The sequence below is a fragment of the Trachypithecus francoisi genome, unplaced genomic scaffold (genome assembly GCF_009764315.1).
Source record: "Trachypithecus francoisi isolate TF-2019V2 unplaced genomic scaffold, Tfra_2.0 Lachesis_group8, whole genome shotgun sequence".
Taxonomy (NCBI): domain Eukaryota; kingdom Metazoa; phylum Chordata; class Mammalia; order Primates; family Cercopithecidae; genus Trachypithecus; species Trachypithecus francoisi.
This window is the reverse complement of record NW_022681473.1, coordinates 77,548,216-77,566,981: the sequence shown is the minus strand read 5'-3', so window position 1 is coordinate 77,566,981 and position 18,766 is coordinate 77,548,216. Positions and strand designations below refer to the sequence as shown.

Genomic DNA, 18,766 nt, shown 5'->3' with positions numbered 1-18,766 from the left:
TGCCATACTGTTTTCCATAATGGTTGAACTAGTTTACAATCCCACCAACAGTGTAAAAGTGTTCCTATTTCTCCACATCCTCTCCAACACCTGTTGTTTCCTGATTTTTTAATGATTGCCATTCTAACTGGTGTGAGATGGTATCTCATTGTGGTTTTGATTTACATTTCTCTGATGGCCAGTGATGATGAGCATTTTTTCATGTGTCTGTTGGCTGTATGAATGTCTTCTTTTGAGAAATGTCTGTTCATATCCTTTGCCCACTTTTTGATGGGGTTGTTTTTTTCTTGTAAATTTGTTTGAGTTCTTTGTAGATTCTGGATATTAGCCCTTTGTCAGATGAGTAGGTTGCAAAAATTTTCTCCCATTCTGTAGGTTGCCTGTTCACTCTGATGGTAGTTTCTTTTGCTGTGCAGAAGCTCTTTAGTTTAATTAGATCCCATGTGTCAATTTTGGCTTTTCCTGCCATTGCTTTTGGTGTTTTAGACATGAAGTCCTTGCCCATGCCTATGTCCTGAATGGTACTACCTAGATTTTCTTCTAGGCTTTTTATGGTATTAGGTCTAACATCTAAGTCTCTAATCCATCTTGAATTAATCTTCATATAAGAAGTAAGGAAAGGATCCAGTTTCAGCTTTCTACTTATGGCTAGCCAATTTTCCCAGCACCATTTATTAAATAGGGAATCCTTTCCCCATTTCTTGTTTGTCTCAGGTTTGTCAAAGATCAGATGGCTGTAGATGTGTGGTATTATTTCTGAGGACTCTGTTCTGTTCCATTGGTCTATATCTCTGTTTTGGTACCAGTACCATGCTGTTTTGGTTACTGTAGCCTTGTAGTATAGTTTGAAGTCAGGTAGCGTGATGCCTCCAGCTTTGTCCTTTTGACTTACGACTGTCTTGGCAATGCGGGCTCTTTTTTGGTTCCATATGAACTTTAAAGCAGTTTTTTCCAATTCTGTGAAGAAACTCATTGGTAGCTTGATGGGGATGGCATTGAATCTATAAATCACCTTGGGCAGTATGGCCATTTTCACGATATTGATTCTTCCTATCCATGAGCATGGTATGTTCTTCCATTTGTTTGTTTCCTCTTTTATTTCACTGAGCAGTGGTTTGTAGTTCTCCTTGAAGAGGTCCTTTACATCCCTTGAAAGTTGGATTCCTAGGTATTTTATTCTCTTTGAAGCAATTGTGAATGGAAGTTCATTCCTGATTTGGCTCTCTGTCTGTTACTGGTGTATAAGAATGCCTGTGATTTTTGCACATTAATTTTGTATCCTGAGACTTTGCTGAAGTTGCTTATCAGCTTAAGGAGATTTTGGGCTGAGACGACGGGGTTTTCTAAATATACAATCATGTCATCTGCAAACAGGTACAATTGGACTTCTTCTTTTCCTAACTGGATACCCTTGATTTCTTTCTCTTGCCTGATTGCCCTAGCCAGAACTTCCAACACTATGTTAAATAGGAGTGGTGAGAGAGGGCATCCCTGTCTTGTGCCAGTTTTCAAAGGGAATTTTTCCAGTTTTTGCCCATTCAGGATGATATTAGCTGTGGGTTTGTCATAAATAGCTCATTATTTTGAGGTACATTCCATCAATACCGAATTTATTGAGCGTTTTTAGCATGAAGGGCTGTTGAATTTTGTCAAAAGCCTTTTCTGCATCTATTGAGATAATCATGTGGTTCTTGTCTTTGGTTCTGTTTATAAGCTGGATTACGTTATTGATTTGCGAATGTTGAACCAGCCTTGCATCCCAGGGATGAAGCCCACTTGATCATGGTGGATAAGCTTTTTGATGTGCTGCTGAATCCGGTTTGCCAGTATTTTATTAAGAATTTTTGCATTGATGTTCATCAGGGATATTGGTCTAAAATTCTTTTTTTGTTGTGTCTCTGCCAGGCTTTGGTTTCAGGATGATGTTGGCCTCATAAAAAGAGTTAGGGAGGATTCCCTCTTTTTCTATTGATTGGAATAGTTTCAGAAGGACTGGTACCAGCTCCTCCTTGTACCTCTGGTAGAATTCAGCTGTGAATCCATCTGGTCCTGGACTTTTTTTGGTGGGTAGGCTATTAATTGTTGCCTCAATTTCAGAGCCTGCTATTGGTCTATTCAGGGATTCAACTTCTTCCTGGTTTAGTCTTGGGAGAGTGTAAGTGTCCAGGAAATTATCCATTTCTCCTAGATTTTCTAGTTGATTTGTGTAGAGGTGTTTATAGTATTCTCTGATGGTAGTTTGTATTTCTGTGGGGTCGGTGGTGATATCCCCTTTATCATTTTTTTATTGCATCTATTTGATTCCTCTCTCTTTTCTTCTTTATTAGTCTTGCTAGCGGTCTGTCAATTTTGTTGATCTTTTCAAAAAACCAACTCCTGGATTCATTGATTTTTTGGAGGGTTTTTTGTGTCTCTATCTCCTTCAGTTCTGCTCTGATCTTAGTTATTTCTAACTTTTAATAATATCGAGAAATGTGTGGGAAGCTTTATGAAAACACTAAAAAAAATCTGTTGGGAGATATAAGTGAGGATTTTGCAAAGAAAAAATTAAATTTTTAAAACCTATTTCAAAACTAAATCAATTAATAGATAAGAATAATCCTATTCAAAATCTCAATATTTTTGGTATATTAAAATGGTTCAAGTAACCACCTGAACTATTTCACAGTTAAAAATAGTTAAGAGAATCTTAAAAATGATGAGATCAGAATTCACTTGCAAATATTAAAACTTGTGCTAATTTTTTACAATATGCCACTAGAATAGAAATCAAAAGGCAAAACAACAGAATAGAACAGATAATTCAGAAACAGATCCAAGGGTATGTAAAATCTTGTAAAATGATAAAGGAATTAAACAAACAAATGATAAGTGGAAGTTGAATTGACAAAAAAAATTTACATTTTGGGGAAAAATTAAGTTAACTCACTTCTTACCACAGACCAACATTAATCCTGGTTCATTAAAGAAATAAACTAAATAAATAAGTAGATTATGAAGAAAATAAGACAAGATATTAACAGACACTTTATAGTTTTTTTTTAGAGATTTGGACTTTCTGAACATAAAAGCTATGGGAGAAATCACAATGGAATAGATCCGTATATTTGCTACATGATGCTGGCTACTCTAATTCATTGAGTGTTTGGTGTGTTGTGCCAGGCATCATTGGTGGTGTGCCAGGCATCATTCTGCATGCTTTCTGTATGTCTTAATTTGATGAAATCTCACCATCCCCCATAAGCTATTAAGATGCCCATCTTATAGAGAAGAAAATTAAGGCAGAAAGAGGTTAAAGTAATTTGATGAAAATCACACATCACAGAGATGTCAGAGCCAAGAGTCAAATGCATCACAGAGAGGCCAGAGTCTCTGTTCGTCACTACTGTGCTCTTTAGTCTGCTATAAAAACACACAAAACATCCGTACATCAAAAATAAAATGGAATAAAAGCCATAAGAAAGCAAATAACAAATTGAGAAAAACATTTTCAACAAATATGACCACAAATATATATCCTTTATATTAGTTCCTCCTCTTGTGTGACTCCACCTTCTTACTTCATTTGTCATTGTATAAAGAATACTTCCTGAGTGTGCATGTGTATGTGCATTTGTGTAATTAGCTTTATAAATCAATAAAAAGACAATACTCAAATGGAAACTAAATGGGCAATAACATGATCAGAAATTTCATTAAAAAATAAATGGACTCTAAACAAATACGTATATAATCTTACTACTAACCAAATAATATCTAAATAAATCATCATGTTATTTCCCACCAAATCAGAAAATATTCACTTGTGTATTAGTACAAGTTTTCTGGAAGCAATTAGCCTACATATATCAAGAATATTTTAAAAGTTGGAAACAGGCCCGGCGCGGTGGCTCAAGCCTGTAATCCCAGCACTTTGGGAGGCCGAGACGGGCGGATCACGAGGTCAGGAGATCGAGACCATCCTGGCTAATACGCTGAAACCCCGTCTCTACTAAAAGTACAAAAACTAGCAGGGCGAGGTGGCTGGCGCCTGTAGTCCCAGCTACTTGGGAGGCTGAGGCAGGAGAATGGCGTAAACCCAGGAGGCAGAGCTTGCAGTGAGCTGAGATCTGGCCACTGCTCTCCAGTCCGGGCGACAGAGCGAGACTCCGTCTCAAAAAAATAAATAAATAAATAAAAATAAAAATAAAAATAAAAATAAAATAAAAGTTGGAAACAAAAGACTTTTTCAGATCTATCAATTCTGCTATTAGCTGCCTCTTCTATGGAAATTTTCTGAGAGTTGTATAAGAATAAATTCATAGAAGTAACATTAATAGAAGTAACATCAAGAGGAGCAAATTTCTCAGAATAAACTAAATGTACAATTAGGGATAGGTAAGTCAGTCCTGCAACACCCATAGCATAAGTTTCTCAAAAACCATATTTTCATGTAATATTTAATAATGTGGGAAAATGTCCCCGATAGAAAATCAGTTGAAACATAATAATAGTCATCCTATAGTGGTGAGATAGATATTTTAAGGAGATCTTATAACAGACAAAATAAGTTTTCAGTTTCTGCCACTCCCAGTCTATACCTAAAACCCTCAAAACAAGATCACTTTGAGTGGCTGACACAGTGTGGGTCGGCTTCCCTTTGTGTCTTTCATTCTCAGCTAATTGATTTGAATCCCACGTTAAGTTTTGGAGAAGTCAGAGGAGCCAGATAGAAAATGGAAAGGTGAAGCTCTCTGTGTCCCACCCTAGACCAAGTCTCTCCAATCCTTTCTCTCCATTCTCACTGTTACTGAGAATGCCTCTTGCATTGTGACAACAAACCCTTAATTATTGTCTTCCTCCTCCTCACTCTGCTTTACGTAGACATTTTTTGAAGACTTTCTCTCGTAGTCCTGGATCTCCTTGAAAACAGCTTCCTGAGCATTGCCCTAAATAGAAAGTAAAAGTAAAAGAATGCTTAAAAATTTTACCAGGACCTTGTTGCTAAGCAACCATTTCCTTTGTCTCTAAGTATATGAAATATGACATTGTTTGGAATGTGTTTAGTACAAAAGATCAAGGTTGGGGAGCGGGGAGTAGGGAGGAGGTAAGGGAGGAGGTGGTAGTAAAGAAATCTTTAGATTGAAAAATGTAAAGATATAATATGAAAGGAGAAAAAACAACAAAAGAACCCACCACGGAAGTTTCAACCCACCACCACCACATGGTGCCAAAAACTTCAAAATGGAACATTTCTTATATTGGCACATATTTTTGTGAGAACAAACATATGGTTGTGAGCATATTCTTACCTTCATTGTGATCTGCATATTTCCTCTCTGCAGGAAAATTTAAATGCACTGTTGACATCTTTTTATAGTCACATAATAAGAAAGCAGACAAAGAAATGTTATGATTGGACTTATTCATGAGATACCACAGACTCTAATTTGTCAAGTTTTTCATGTTTACACTACTGGTGAATCTCTAGTTGTATACCTGCCTCTGTGGTCTCATTGTTGGTCCCTAGGGTAGCTTATAAATAAAAACAGATGATACTGTCTACTGGCCACAACAAGCTCACAACTCACTTTCTACTCCAACCTCAAGTGTAAGTATCATTTTTACTTGGTTGAGGGCAAGAACCGTAATTGGGCAGCTTTTACTAAGAATGAAAAAAAGTTTTAGCAGAATATAAATAAGCCTAGACAGACGGAGACTTTTTGTTCCTCTTGCCAACTGGGGAGCTCTGGTGAAAACTTTTTGTCTCATTAAGATCACACACAATCCAAAATTTTGGTACAGTTAGGGAGACTGGGATGGAGAAGACCATTTAATTTGCCGTATTTGTCAAACCTGCCTGTCTCTAGTCTAGAAAAAGTCTACACTTAGCCTAGCTTACTCATTTAGGGATCAAGAATCTGGTCAGCATTAAAGTTTTGCCTTCTCAGTCAACAGGGCATTTTTCTGTGCATGTGTTTCCCTTTAGGACCATGTAGAGAAAGATGGAAGGTTGAGGTCAGGATTTGGAGTTCTCCGGCTAACTGCATATTAACTTTGTTATCATTGCCAATATTATCATCTGACAGAGAAATATACTTGATGGATTTGGGCTTTAGCCCTGACTTCACCACAAATAAATAGTGTCATCTTGGATGCTAACTTATTGTCCCATTGGTGTCTCTTTTTGTTTTATGAAGGTAATCATATCTATAGAAATAGGTATAAATTGAGAGTGTCAGTAATAACTATAAGATAACCATGTGTTTAATACTGAGATTAAGTAATAAAAATTTCCAAGCACCTCAGAAGTCTTCATATGCTCCTATACGCCCTTTCCCCATAGCCTCTTTCTGTCTCTTTTTCCTTAAAGACGTAACCATTATTCTGACTTTTAATTATCCCTCAACTTTTTTGATAATTTTTACTGTAATATAATTTCAAATTTACACAAAAATTGCAAGAAAAGTACAAGAAAATCTTATGTAACTTTTACCCAGATTTACCAGGTATGTACATTTTGATCATTTGCTTTATTATGAATGTGTGTGTGTGTGTGTGTGTGTGTGTGTAGTCCTTACTTTCTAGAACAATAAAATGTCCCAAGATCAGCTCATAGTTCCTCTGCCTTAGCTCTGGGGTCATTCATTTCTCCAAAGAGATTTAGTTCTTTATACCAGAGAATGACATTTAGAAATCAAAATCTGGCCTCAAAATGTGCTCATTGATACTAGTGTGTCATAGCTTTTAGACCCTCTCAATGATTATATCTAAAAAATATATGTATATTTAAAACACAACCACACAAATGTATGTATGGATAGAGAGAGAGATAGAGACATAGATAGATGATCAATATGATTTATATTCTTTCCTTAGATAACATTTACATTCAATGAAACATAAAATTCTTAGATATAAAACTTAATGAGTTTTGGTAAATGCATATCTCTGCCCATTCCTTGATCAATCAATAATTCTGTTCCTCTAGAGTGTCCTGAATTTTTTCCGTTCTAGACTATTTGGCTCATTCTAGAATTTTATATAATCTGAAGATAATTTTCTATTGAGTCTTCCAACTCATGAACATAGTACATCTTGCATTTATTCAGGTCTTCTTAATTTCTTTTAGCAATCTTCAGTAGTTTTAACTGTACAGGTATTGAGCATATTTTATTGAATTTATACCTAAGTGTTCTATGCTTATCTTTTGAAGATACTGGAAATATTTTTATTATTTTTGAAATTTTCTGCTAATATACAAAACTACAATTAATTTTGTATATTGACTTTGTATCTTGCAGCCTTGATACACTCACCTATTAATTCTATTAATTTCTTTGTAGTTTCCTTAGCATTTTCTACAGAAAATAATGTTTCCTGCAAGAAGAGAGAGCTGCACATTTGTTCCCAAACTTAATGACATTTATTAACCTTTCATGCCTCACTGGATTGTCACAGCCTCCAGTAGAGTATTGAATTAGTGTGTGAGATCAGACAGCCTTGAATGTAACCATTAAATATTACATTGGCTGTAGGTTTTTCCGTAAGTAAATTTTGTCAAATTAAGGTAGTTCCCTTGTAGTCCTGGTTTGCTGGGAGTTTTTATGATGAATAAGTGTGGAGACTTGTGATGGTTTTTTTCTGAAAGTGACAATAGGGAAAGATAAGAAAAGGGAGGGAAAAAAGAAAAGGTAAACTCATCCAGCTTGCAGCCTTCCTTAGCAACTCCATCTGTCAATAATTACTGTGTTATTTGAACTCAGATTTCATTAAATGTGAGTGCTTAACTGTTCTCTATTATATGTACATGTTGGTTTTGTCTTTACTGTCAAAGTAAAACAGAACAAAATTTTGAAGGTGGGAATAGGAAGCTTTATTTCTCTGTGTCCCTTATTTCCCCCGGCACTGGGCTACTCTCAAAGTGACTGCTTCATCAGTTTCAGAACTGATTTTTATTAGTAAGAAAATGCCAACATTGTTTATTATTTTAGAGTTCCACACCCACAATCTCATTTTATTCTCAAAACAACTCAGTAAAACTTGTTTTGCGATAAGGCATGTGGGGGTCAGAGAGGTATATGACTTGTCAGTGAACACAGAACTCATTTCAGACAGAGCAAGGAACAGAATTCAGATCATCTGATACCTCATCCAGATCTATCTCAATGCACCACCCTGCCTGATTTCCATGGTTCCTCCTATTATTATTACTGAGGTCAGCTCTTGTCCCACTAAAGATTATATTGTACTAAGTCTCAAAACTGGGTTAGATTGGGATACATAGACACTAAGCTAAATGATTTAGTGTCTGTGTATCATGGACCTTGTCCATAAACACAATGTGCTGAAAACTCCTATTAGCCAAGCAGGGTCTTGTCAGACATTCTGCAACATATTAGGCGCTAATTATATATTTGTGATTGCATGTTATGCCAAATTCCTGAATCCAATTTGCATGAGGATTCCCTCTGAGATGAATACTCTCTTTCTGGGGAAGGTCCCCCAGAGGTTCACAATGGGCTGCACTTAAGACCAGCATATTTGTTTTCTAATTCCACTTCTGGAAATATTCTATCTCTGTGGGTCACATGGGAGACTCATCTGTACCATGTACACATTAAGTAGATGTCAGTTTTGATGGGCAATCCTCCCAGAAACTGCCAAAGGGAAACAGTTCAATGGAGGAGGGCACTTGACTCCATTTACCATTAAACTGAAGCACACTCTCTGCTTAATTTCCCAGTTGTATCTCCTGCCACTTTCTCCCTTCCAATGTGTGCTCTGGCAACTTGGAAGTATTTGTCATTCATTACACAGAATACTTAACTGCTTTTTGCCTTCATATGTTCATGCTGTTCCCTCTATTGATAATGTCAATAGTGCCCCTTTCCTCCCAAACCTCCTCTTTCATGCCCCTCAATAACTGCTTCTCACCTAACATTCAGTCGTTTCACAGGTACGTATTAAGTACTTACTACCTGTATGCCAGGCACCATGCTAGGTGCAGAAGATACAGAGGTGAGTACAAAAATGTCCCTGCCCTAAAGGAGCTCACAATGTATTGTGAGGCTGACTGGCAGGGGCTTCATGAGGCACACAAAAGTATCACCTATCCTAGCTTTGCAGGACCATTGAAGGGATCCTGATGGAGGTTGCATAAGCTGAGATTTGGAAAGTTTAGATCTTAGGAACTAGCCAGTCCACAGAGAAGAAACGTGAGAGTCAAGGCTAAAGAGATTGGATTTCCAGCTTCAAGACAGGGCTCAGCTGTCCTCCCTTTTAGAAGGCTTTCCTGACCCTTCCCCAGGCTGTCAGTTTCCCTCAGAACTTTTACTATTTTTTGTGCAGAACTCATAATGGCATTTACCACCCTCTGCCATAATCATTGATAGGCTTTTCTTCCTCTAGAAACTAGGAGCTCTTCGAGAGTAAGACCTGAGCTTTATCTAGCGTATACCACCAGTACCTAGTGCTGACCCTGGTACCACAGGATGTTTAATAACTGTTTGAGGAAACAAACAAACACTTGTGGGGATCCTCTGGAGAAGAAGTACCAGTTTCATAGATAATCCTACTGCCCTAGGCTATAATCCCCTTGGGCAAAATCAGTGAGCCAGGACATATGATTGCGTCCAGGCCCTCAGAGGCAGGGTTCCTGCGGTGGCAAGGGTAGGTTGCTCAGGCTTGCTTTCCACAGGGCCATCATCAGTGACTTTGAGAACCAGACAGACCACTATTCTTGCCAGTTTGAGATGTTGAGGCTCAGAAAACAAAATCCCAAAATGAAAATCTCAGACGCAAAAGTTTATCTCTGACCTTCTTCTGGCCTTCTGTCTCTCAGTCCCATTCTACCCCAAAGCAGCTATAGAAACTAGAATCCCTCATCCCTAAGGCAGGTCATAGAAACTGGAACTCCTTTTTCCCAAAGCTAGTCATAAAACCTAAAAATACTGCTCTAAGTTTTCTTCTGCCTTTCTTCATAAAAACTGACCATAAGGAAATTATCTGACCTACCTTGTTTGATTGCAGGTCATAAAACCCCCATTCTAGAGAGGGTCCTGCCCCATACCCAGAAAGAAGGAACACATGCTCAGAGAGGCCAAGAGGAATCCAGACAGACAGGCCTTGCTGAGTTTCCCCACTCCGTCTATTAAGATTAGATCACATCCTTTTTGTCCAACCATGCTTCTACATGGCTATCCATGCTTTCTTGAACCTAAGCATAAAAATTCACAAATCCCCCTGTATCTTTTGGTCTTTATTCTGAAGGTTCCCATGCATACACATTATATAGATTTGTATGCTTTTTCTCCTGCATCATGTCAGTATTTTTTCAGCAAACCTTTAGGACCTTGGCTCCCACAGAGGGAAAGGTTCTCAAGAGATTTAGACTCTCAGAACTGTGTCTCTTCTACCTAAAATGCAATTCCTGCTTTTACACCATCAAACAGTTTTAATTCCATTTTAAGAGATGTAATGAATACCTATTACTATATATCATGAACTCTCAGATACAAATCAAGCCACCATCCACTTTGACTCTGCTGTCCTTCAACAGTTGTAATGAGAATCATTTTACCTACACACAGTCGGTAACAGACTGTCCAATTGTTGTCCCCATTATTGCTGTTGGGGAAAGAATTAAAAGTAAAATATCCTGCGAACCCACAATGATCGTCTTCACAACATGCAACAGTGAATGAAGTCATATTAATAATCAAGCATTAAACCAGACTGCGATGTGGGTCACGGACAGTCCACTAAAGAGATTACAAAACAAAGAAATCTCACCAATTATATTTCTAGACAGATACAATCTATTACATACAGGTTAATTGTCTCTAATCATAGGAAAAATAAGACTTTAATTTTATGGTGAGCAGTTAGTTTCAGCTTGGAGCCGGCACCTAAGGTAAACTCCCTCAGAGGCAGGAAGACAGGGCAGTACCCTCCCTGATTTCACATTTTAATGCCCACAAGAAAGGCATTCCTGGGAAGCAAAACTATTAAGAGGCTTATTCAGCTTTTAAAAAGATTTACATGCAGCTCAGTCACAGAAAGCATTTATAATTCCAAGCTCTCCAAAGGAATGCTTAAAATAAAATAAAATAAAATAAAATAAAGAGCCAGAGGGAGTTCTCTTTTATGTTTGACACCAGGGAAATTTTTGAATTCAATTTTTATTTATTTATTTAGATGTGTGTAGACCCTTACATTAGACAGTTCTCATTTATTCTGTTCTTGTGCCTGGTCTGTTTCTCACACAACCTCTGACTATAATCACCTCTCTCAACTTGTGGTTGTTTCTGTTTATACTTCATTCTGTGGGTTTGTCCTTCAGGAAACCTGTGATTTTTAACTACCTTTCCTCACAGCTCTTAAACTATGATTGTTTAGGTCCCGGATTACCCAATTCTCAGACTGTTCCCACACACCCTGGGTTCCCACACACCCCGGATCCTACGCATCTGTCTTTCTTACTTCCTGTAACTGGGCATGCCCTCCGAGCAGAGCTTCTCAAGTTTTAAAGTGCACTTGATCACCTGGAGAGCTGATTAAAATGTAAGCTCTAACTCAGTAGGTCACGGTGGATTCCAAATTTTTGCGTTTCTCAGAAGTTCGCAGGTGATGCCAGTGTTGCTGCTCAGTGACCATACTTTGAACAGGAAGGCCTGGGAAATGACGTCAATTCTTTCTATAGCCTGGGAACATCATTGCTTATCTGCTTCTAGTATAGCTGATATTCCTTGTGTAGTTTGTGGCTATCAATTTATTTATTCATTTATTCAGTAATAAATATTTATTGAATGCATACTCTAAGACAGGCATACTTTAGGAGATGTCACACTTTCTCTCTTTTTTCCTGCTGTGGCTGGCACTTTTATCCTTTCAAACACAGAACTGCAACTTGGAACAGCTTCCTCTCAAACCACTGCAGCCATTTGATTCCCTGTCCTCCTACAGTTTGTAAGACTGTGCATCCATTTTCCAAGTGAATTTTCCAGGACAGTTTATACTGTAAATGTTTTCTCCCTTTGCCTTTCCATGAAAATTAATCACAAGTAGGAATACATCCTTTGTCAGAGTACATGCCCTGGCTTTTTTATTTGGAAAATATGGTGACAGAGCATAGAGCCTTAGGCTACAATTCTCTGTCCCTCACAGTGCTCAACTGTCATCATTGGCTCCTAGGCTCCATGATTAAGTCTTCTCTGCTTTGCAGTCTGTGGCTCTGATCCTCTATTTGCCAGAAGCAGGGACAGATAAAGGCTTCTGAGCACTCATCAGCACTAGCCTTCTCTGATTCTCAGACTCCCTATGATAGGCTTCAGGCTTGGAGTTGCCCTTGGAGGGACAATGATTGAATTATGTCTGCCTGCTGACTGGGCACATCCAAGTGGAGATGACCTTGGTGACCAGTAGACCCCTACAGTAATAAGTGAGTCCACTGGCACTGGTTTCTTCATTCCTTACAGCTGCCACGTAGTCTGATCTTGAAAATTACATTAAAGGATTTTCTTTTGATCTTCCAAATCACTAAAAATGCTCTCCAATTGACATCAATTAACATCAGTGTGATTACTTTCCAAGCCCCCACAGGACTCCACAGCTTTATAGGAGATGTCAGGGTTGCAGGCAGCCCCTTTCTATGGCTTTACTTATTTGGATCTACTGATCATAATGGTGCAATTGTACAGGACCACCTGCATATTTGGTGTCAGGCTAGGGCATACATGTAATGGCAGACTGCTTGCCACCCTGGAACAGCACTGGAGAACCTAGAGTTCAGTTCCTATGATCCTCATTCACAAAAGTATTCATGACTCCCCACTGTGTGCAGGAAACATGCACACTAGACTCAGTCCAGAAATGTTCTCCAAGAGCCAAGTCCTGGAACTGGGGACCTCAAGAGCCTGCTTATTGCCCTTAGCAGTTGGCAAAGTCAGCCAGGCCTATGCCTTTCCCTTCAGGGTGGCAAGTTCCCTCAAGTCCTGAGCAGGTTCAGAGGGAATCAGGGACTCTAGTCAAAAAGCCTTAGAAGTCAACCCGGTGTTCCATTGTATTGCCACTGAGCTGGCACTCAAACAACAAATTGCAACCCTTCCCACTCTTCCCTCCCCTTTCCAAAGGCAGAGGAGCCTCACTCTATCACCACGGCCAGGCTCATGGGGAGTACTGCCAGACTACTGCTAATGTTCCGTTAAGGCCCAGGGGCTCTTCAGTCAGTTGTGCTGAATGATGCCTGGCCTGGGACTTACCCTTCAAGGCAGTAGGCTCCTGTCTGGCTCTCCACCCTGGGATAGCACTGGAGAATCTGGAGTTCATTTTCTGTGATCCTCATTTACAAAGCTATTCATGACTCCCCAATGTGCACGAGAAACATTTACACTAGATTCAGTCCAGAAATGCTGCGCAAGAACTAAGTCCTGGAATTGGGGACCTCAAGAGCCCGCTTGTTGCTCTACATTTCTGTGGCCAGGCTGGTACCTAAGGTGCAAAACAAATTCCCTTTACTTTTCCCTCCACTTTTCTCAAGCAGAAGTAGTCTCGCCCCATAGTCATCATAACTGGGAATGTGCTGAGTCTCACCTGAAACCCTCAAGTCTGAGAGGCTCACCCAAGGTCCTTAACATAGTGCCTGGGTGTTGATGCTGGTTTTTCAGGGCCCAAGGACTCTTCAGTTAGCAGATGATAAATCCTGCCAGGACTGGATCCTTCCCTTCAAGGTAGCAGATTCCCTTCTGGCCCAGGTGTGTCTAGAAATGTAATCTGGGAGCTAGGATCTGCTCAGGGCATGAGGGAACTTGCCACCCTGAAGGAAAAGGCATAGGCCAGGCTGGTTTTGCCACCTGCTAATTGTAGAGCTCCCAGGTTTTTAGCAAACATAGGCAGTAGCCAGGGAATGATTACAGCAGGCCTTCAGAGAGACCCAGTGCTCTGCTGGCTCCAGGTCTGATCTATGCAGTACTAAAAGTGGTGGCCGCAGGAATTTTTGCATCATTTCACCCCCAGCTTTAGTTGCTTAGAACAGATAGAGAGAGACTATTTGTTTGGAAGAAAGTAAGGGAAGAGCACAAGAATCTCTGCCTGGTAATCCAGAGAATGCTTTCAGATCTTGTCTAGGACCATGAAGGTGGTACCTCTAAGAGTCTACAAAAAATACAGCATTGCTGGGCTTGGTGCCCCTCCTGAAGCAGATATAGCTTAGATCACAACACCAAATCTTTTCAAATATCTGGAAACCCTTCCCAAGAAGGATAGACACAAACAAGCCCAGATTGTGAAGACTAAAATGAATACCTAACTCATCAATGCCCAAATACTGAAGAACATCTACAAGTATCAAAATAATCCATGAAAACATGACCACACCAAATGAACTAAATAAGACATCAGGGACTAATCCTGGAGAAACAAAGATATATTTCTTCAAACAGAGAATTCAAAATAGTTGTTTTGAAGAAATTCAGAGAACAGAGAAGGGATTCAGAAATTTATCAGATAAATTTAACAAAGGAATTGAAATAATTAAAAATAATCAAGCCAAAATTCTGAAGTTGAGAAATGCAGCTGGCATACTGAAAGATGCATCAGAGTCTCTTAATAGCAGACTTGATCAAGCAGAAGAAATAATTAGTGAACATAAAGACTGGCTATTTGAAAATACACAAGAGTAGACAAAAGAAAAAGAATAAAAAACAATGGAGCATGCTTACAGGATCTAGAAAATAGCCTCAAAATAGCAAATCTAAGGGTTATTGGCTTTAAAGAGGGAGTAGAGAGAGACAGACGTAAAAATATTTATTCAAAGGAATAATAACAAATAACTTCCCAAACATAGAGAAATATATAAATATCCAAGTACAGAATGGTTATAGAACACCAAGCAGATGTAACCCAAAGAAGAGTACTTCAAGTCATTTAATAATCAAACATCCAAAAATCAAGGATAAAGAAAGGATCCTAAAAGCAGCAAGAGAAAATAAACAAATAGCATATAATGGAGATCCCATACATCTGGTAGCAGACTTTTCAGTGAAAACCTTAAAGGACAGAAGAGAGTGGCATGACATATTTAAAGTGCTAAAGGAAAAAAAATTACCCTAGAATGGTGTATCTGGCTAAATTGTCCTTCAAACATGAAGGAGAAATAAAGACTTCCTTAGACAAACAAAAGCTGAGGTATTTCATCAGCACCAGACCTGTCCTACAAGAAATGCTAAAGGGAGTACTTCAATCAGAAAAAAAAAAGGACATTAAGAGCACAAAACTCACTCTTAATAGTAAGTACACAGAAAATCACAAAATATTATAATACTGTGTGACTTAAGAAGAAAGATGAAATGATGAACCAATCAAAAATAATAACTACAACTTTTCAAGACATAGCCAGTACAAACAGATATAAATAGTAACAACAAACAGTTAAAATGTTGAGGAGTGGAAAAGTTAAGAAATAGAGTCTTTATTAGTTTTCTTTTTGTTTGTTTATGCAACAGTGTTAAGTTTTTATCAGCTTAAAACAATGAGTTATGAGATAGTATTTGGAAGCCTCATGGTAACTTCAAACCAAAATACATACAACGGATACATGAAAAATAAAAAGCAAGAAACTAAATCATATCACCAGAGAATATTACCTTCACTAAAAGGAAGATAGGAAGGAAAGAAGGAAGGAAGAGAAGACCGCAAAACAACCAGAAAGCAAATAACAAAACGGCAGGAGTGAGTCCTTACTTATTAACAATAACATTGAATGTAAATGGACTAAACTCTTCACTCTTCATTTAAAAGACATAGAGTGACTAAATGGATGAAAAAAACACAAGACCTATTGATCCGTTGCCTAGAACAGATCAGTTGGAAACTGAACTCTCCAATCAAAAGACATAAAGTGGCTGAATAGATAAAATTTAAAAAGAAAAATCACCCATGGATCTGTTGTTTAAAAGACACACTTCACCTATAAAGACACATATAGATGGCAAATAAAGGGATGGAAAAAAATACTCCATGACAATAGAAACCAAAAAAGAGCAAGAGTACCGATATGCATATCAGACAAAATAAACTTTAAGACAAAAACTGTAAGAGGAGACAAGGAAAGTCACTATACAATTATAAAGAGGTCAATTCAAAAGAGGATAAAACAATTTTAAATATGCACCCAACACTGGAGCACTCAGATATATAAAACAAATATTACTAGAGCTAAAGAGAGAGGAAGATTCCAATACAAAATAGCTGGAGACTTCAACATTCCACTTTCAGCATTGGACAGATCTTCCAGACAGAAAATCAACAAAGAAACATTGGACTTAATCTGCACTGTAGACTAAATGGATCTAATAGATATTTACAGAGAATTTCATCCAACAGCTGCAGAATACACATTTTCTTCTTCACACACTTCACACACGGATTGTTCTCAAGAATAGACTATGTGTTAGGTCACAAATGAGTCTTAAAACATTCAAAAAATTTCAGTAATAACAAGCATGTTCTCTGACCACAATTGATTAAAACTAGAGATCAATAACACGAGGAATTTTGGAAGCTATATAAATATTTGAAAATTAAATAATATGCTCCTGAATGACCAATGGGTCAATAAAGACACTAAGAAGAAAATTGAAAAATTCCTTGAAATAAATGATAATGGAAACACAACATACCAAAGCTATGGGATACAGCAAAAGCAGTACTAAGAGGAAAGTTTACAGCTGTAAATACCTACATCAAAAAAGAAGAAAAATTTCAAATAAACAACCTAACAATGCATCTTAAAGAACTAGAAAAGCAAGAGCAAACCAAACCCACAATTAGAAGAAAAGAAACAGTAAAGATTGGAGGAGAAATAAATGAAATTAAAATAAAGAAAACAATACAAAATATCAATGAAACAGAAAGTCAGTTTTTTCAAAAGTTAAACAAAATAGACAACTTTTAGCCATATTAACTAAGAAAAAAAGAGAGAAGATCCAAATAAATACAATCAGAGATGAAAAAGGAAACATTACAATTGACACCACAAAAATTCCAAGGATCATTAGTGGCTACTGTGAGCAACTATATGCCAAATAAATTGGAACATCTAGAAAAAAGGGACAAATTCCTAGATACATACAATGTACCAATATTGAACCACAATGAAATACAAAACCTGAACATACTAATAACAAATAATGATATTGAAGCCATAAATAAAAACCTTCTCCCAGTAAAGAAAAGCCTGAAACATGATGACTTCACGGCTGATGATTCCACCAGTTAAAGATTAATACAAATCCTACTCAAACTATTCCAAACAAACAAACAAACAAACAAACCTCAAAGAGGTGAGAATACTTCAAAACTCATTCTTCATGACTAGTAATACCCTGATAACAAAACCAAGCAAAAACACATTTAAATAAAGAAAACTACCAGCCAATAACCCTGATAAATATTGATGCAAAAATCCTCCACAAAATATTAGCCAACCAAATTCAGCAATACACTAAAAAGATCATTCATCATGGCCAAGTGGGATTCACCCCAGTGATGCAAGCATGGTTCAACATACACAAATCAATCAACGAAATACATCATATCAACAGAATGAAAGACAAAAACCATATGATCATTTCAATTTACTCTGAAAAGGCATTTGATAAAATTCAACATCCTTTCATGATAATAACCCTCAAAAAACTGAGGATAGATGGAACATACCTCAACATGATAAAAGCCATATATGACGGACCCACAGCTAGCATCATACTGAATAGGGAAAAAAACGGAAAGCCTTTCCTTTAAGATCTGGAACATATAACAAGGATGCCTGGTTTCACCACTGTTATTCAACATAGTACTGACAATCTTAGCTAGAGCAATCAGACAATAGAATGACATAAAAAGCATCAAAATTGAAAAGGAAGAAATTAAATTATCCATATTTAAAATTGATATGATCTTACATTTAGGAAAAACTAAAGACTCCACAAATAAATTGTTAGAACTAATAATAAATTCAGTAAGGTTGCAGGATAGAAAATCAACATACAAAAATCAGTAGCATTTCTATTAGGTTGGTGCAAAAGTAATTGCTATTTTGCTATTACTTTTAATGGCAAAAACCGCAATTATTTTTGCACCAACCTAATATATGTCAGCAACGAACAATCTGAAACAGAAGTAAAAAAAAAAAAAAGCAATCCCATTCACAATAGCCACAAATAAAATTATATAACTAGGAATTAACTGAAGAAGTAAAAAATTTCTACAGTAAAAACTATAAAACACTGGCCAGGTGCAGTGGCTCATGCCTGTGATCCCAGCACTATGGGAGGCTGAGGCGAGTGGATCTCTTGAGGTCAGGAGTTCAAGACCAGCCTGGCCAACATGGCAAAATCCCATCTCTACTAAAAATACAAAAATTAGCCGGAGGTGGTGGTGAGTGCCTGTAATCTCAGCTACTCAGGAGGCTGAGGCAGGAGAATCGCTTGAACCCAGGAGGCAGAGTTTGCAGTGAGCCGAAATTGTACCACTGCACTCCAACCTGGGTGACAGAGTGAGACTGTCTAAAATAAATAAATAAATAAAAATAAAAACTATAAAACACTGATGAAAGAAATTGAAGAAGACACCAAAAAAATAGAGATATTTTATGTTCATGGATTGGAAGAATTAATATTGTTAAAATGTCCATAGTACCAAAAGCAATCTACAGATTCAATGCAATCCCTATCAAAATACAAATAACACTTCTCAAAAAATGGAAAGCCCTATCCTAAAATTTATA

At 37.6% G+C, this 18,766-nt stretch overlaps 1 long non-coding RNA gene across 1 annotated transcript; it reads left to right on the top strand.

The window, feature by feature from the left end:
- The first annotated feature begins 5,086 nt into the window (after window positions 1–5,086).
- LOC117080215 lies at window positions 5,087–6,141 on the top strand. The gene is made up of 2 exons (XR_004435756.1): window positions 5,087–5,590; window positions 5,969–6,141. It is a non-coding gene; the product is annotated as an uncharacterized LOC117080215 (long non-coding RNA).
- Window positions 6,142–18,766: the final 12,625 nt, after the last annotated feature.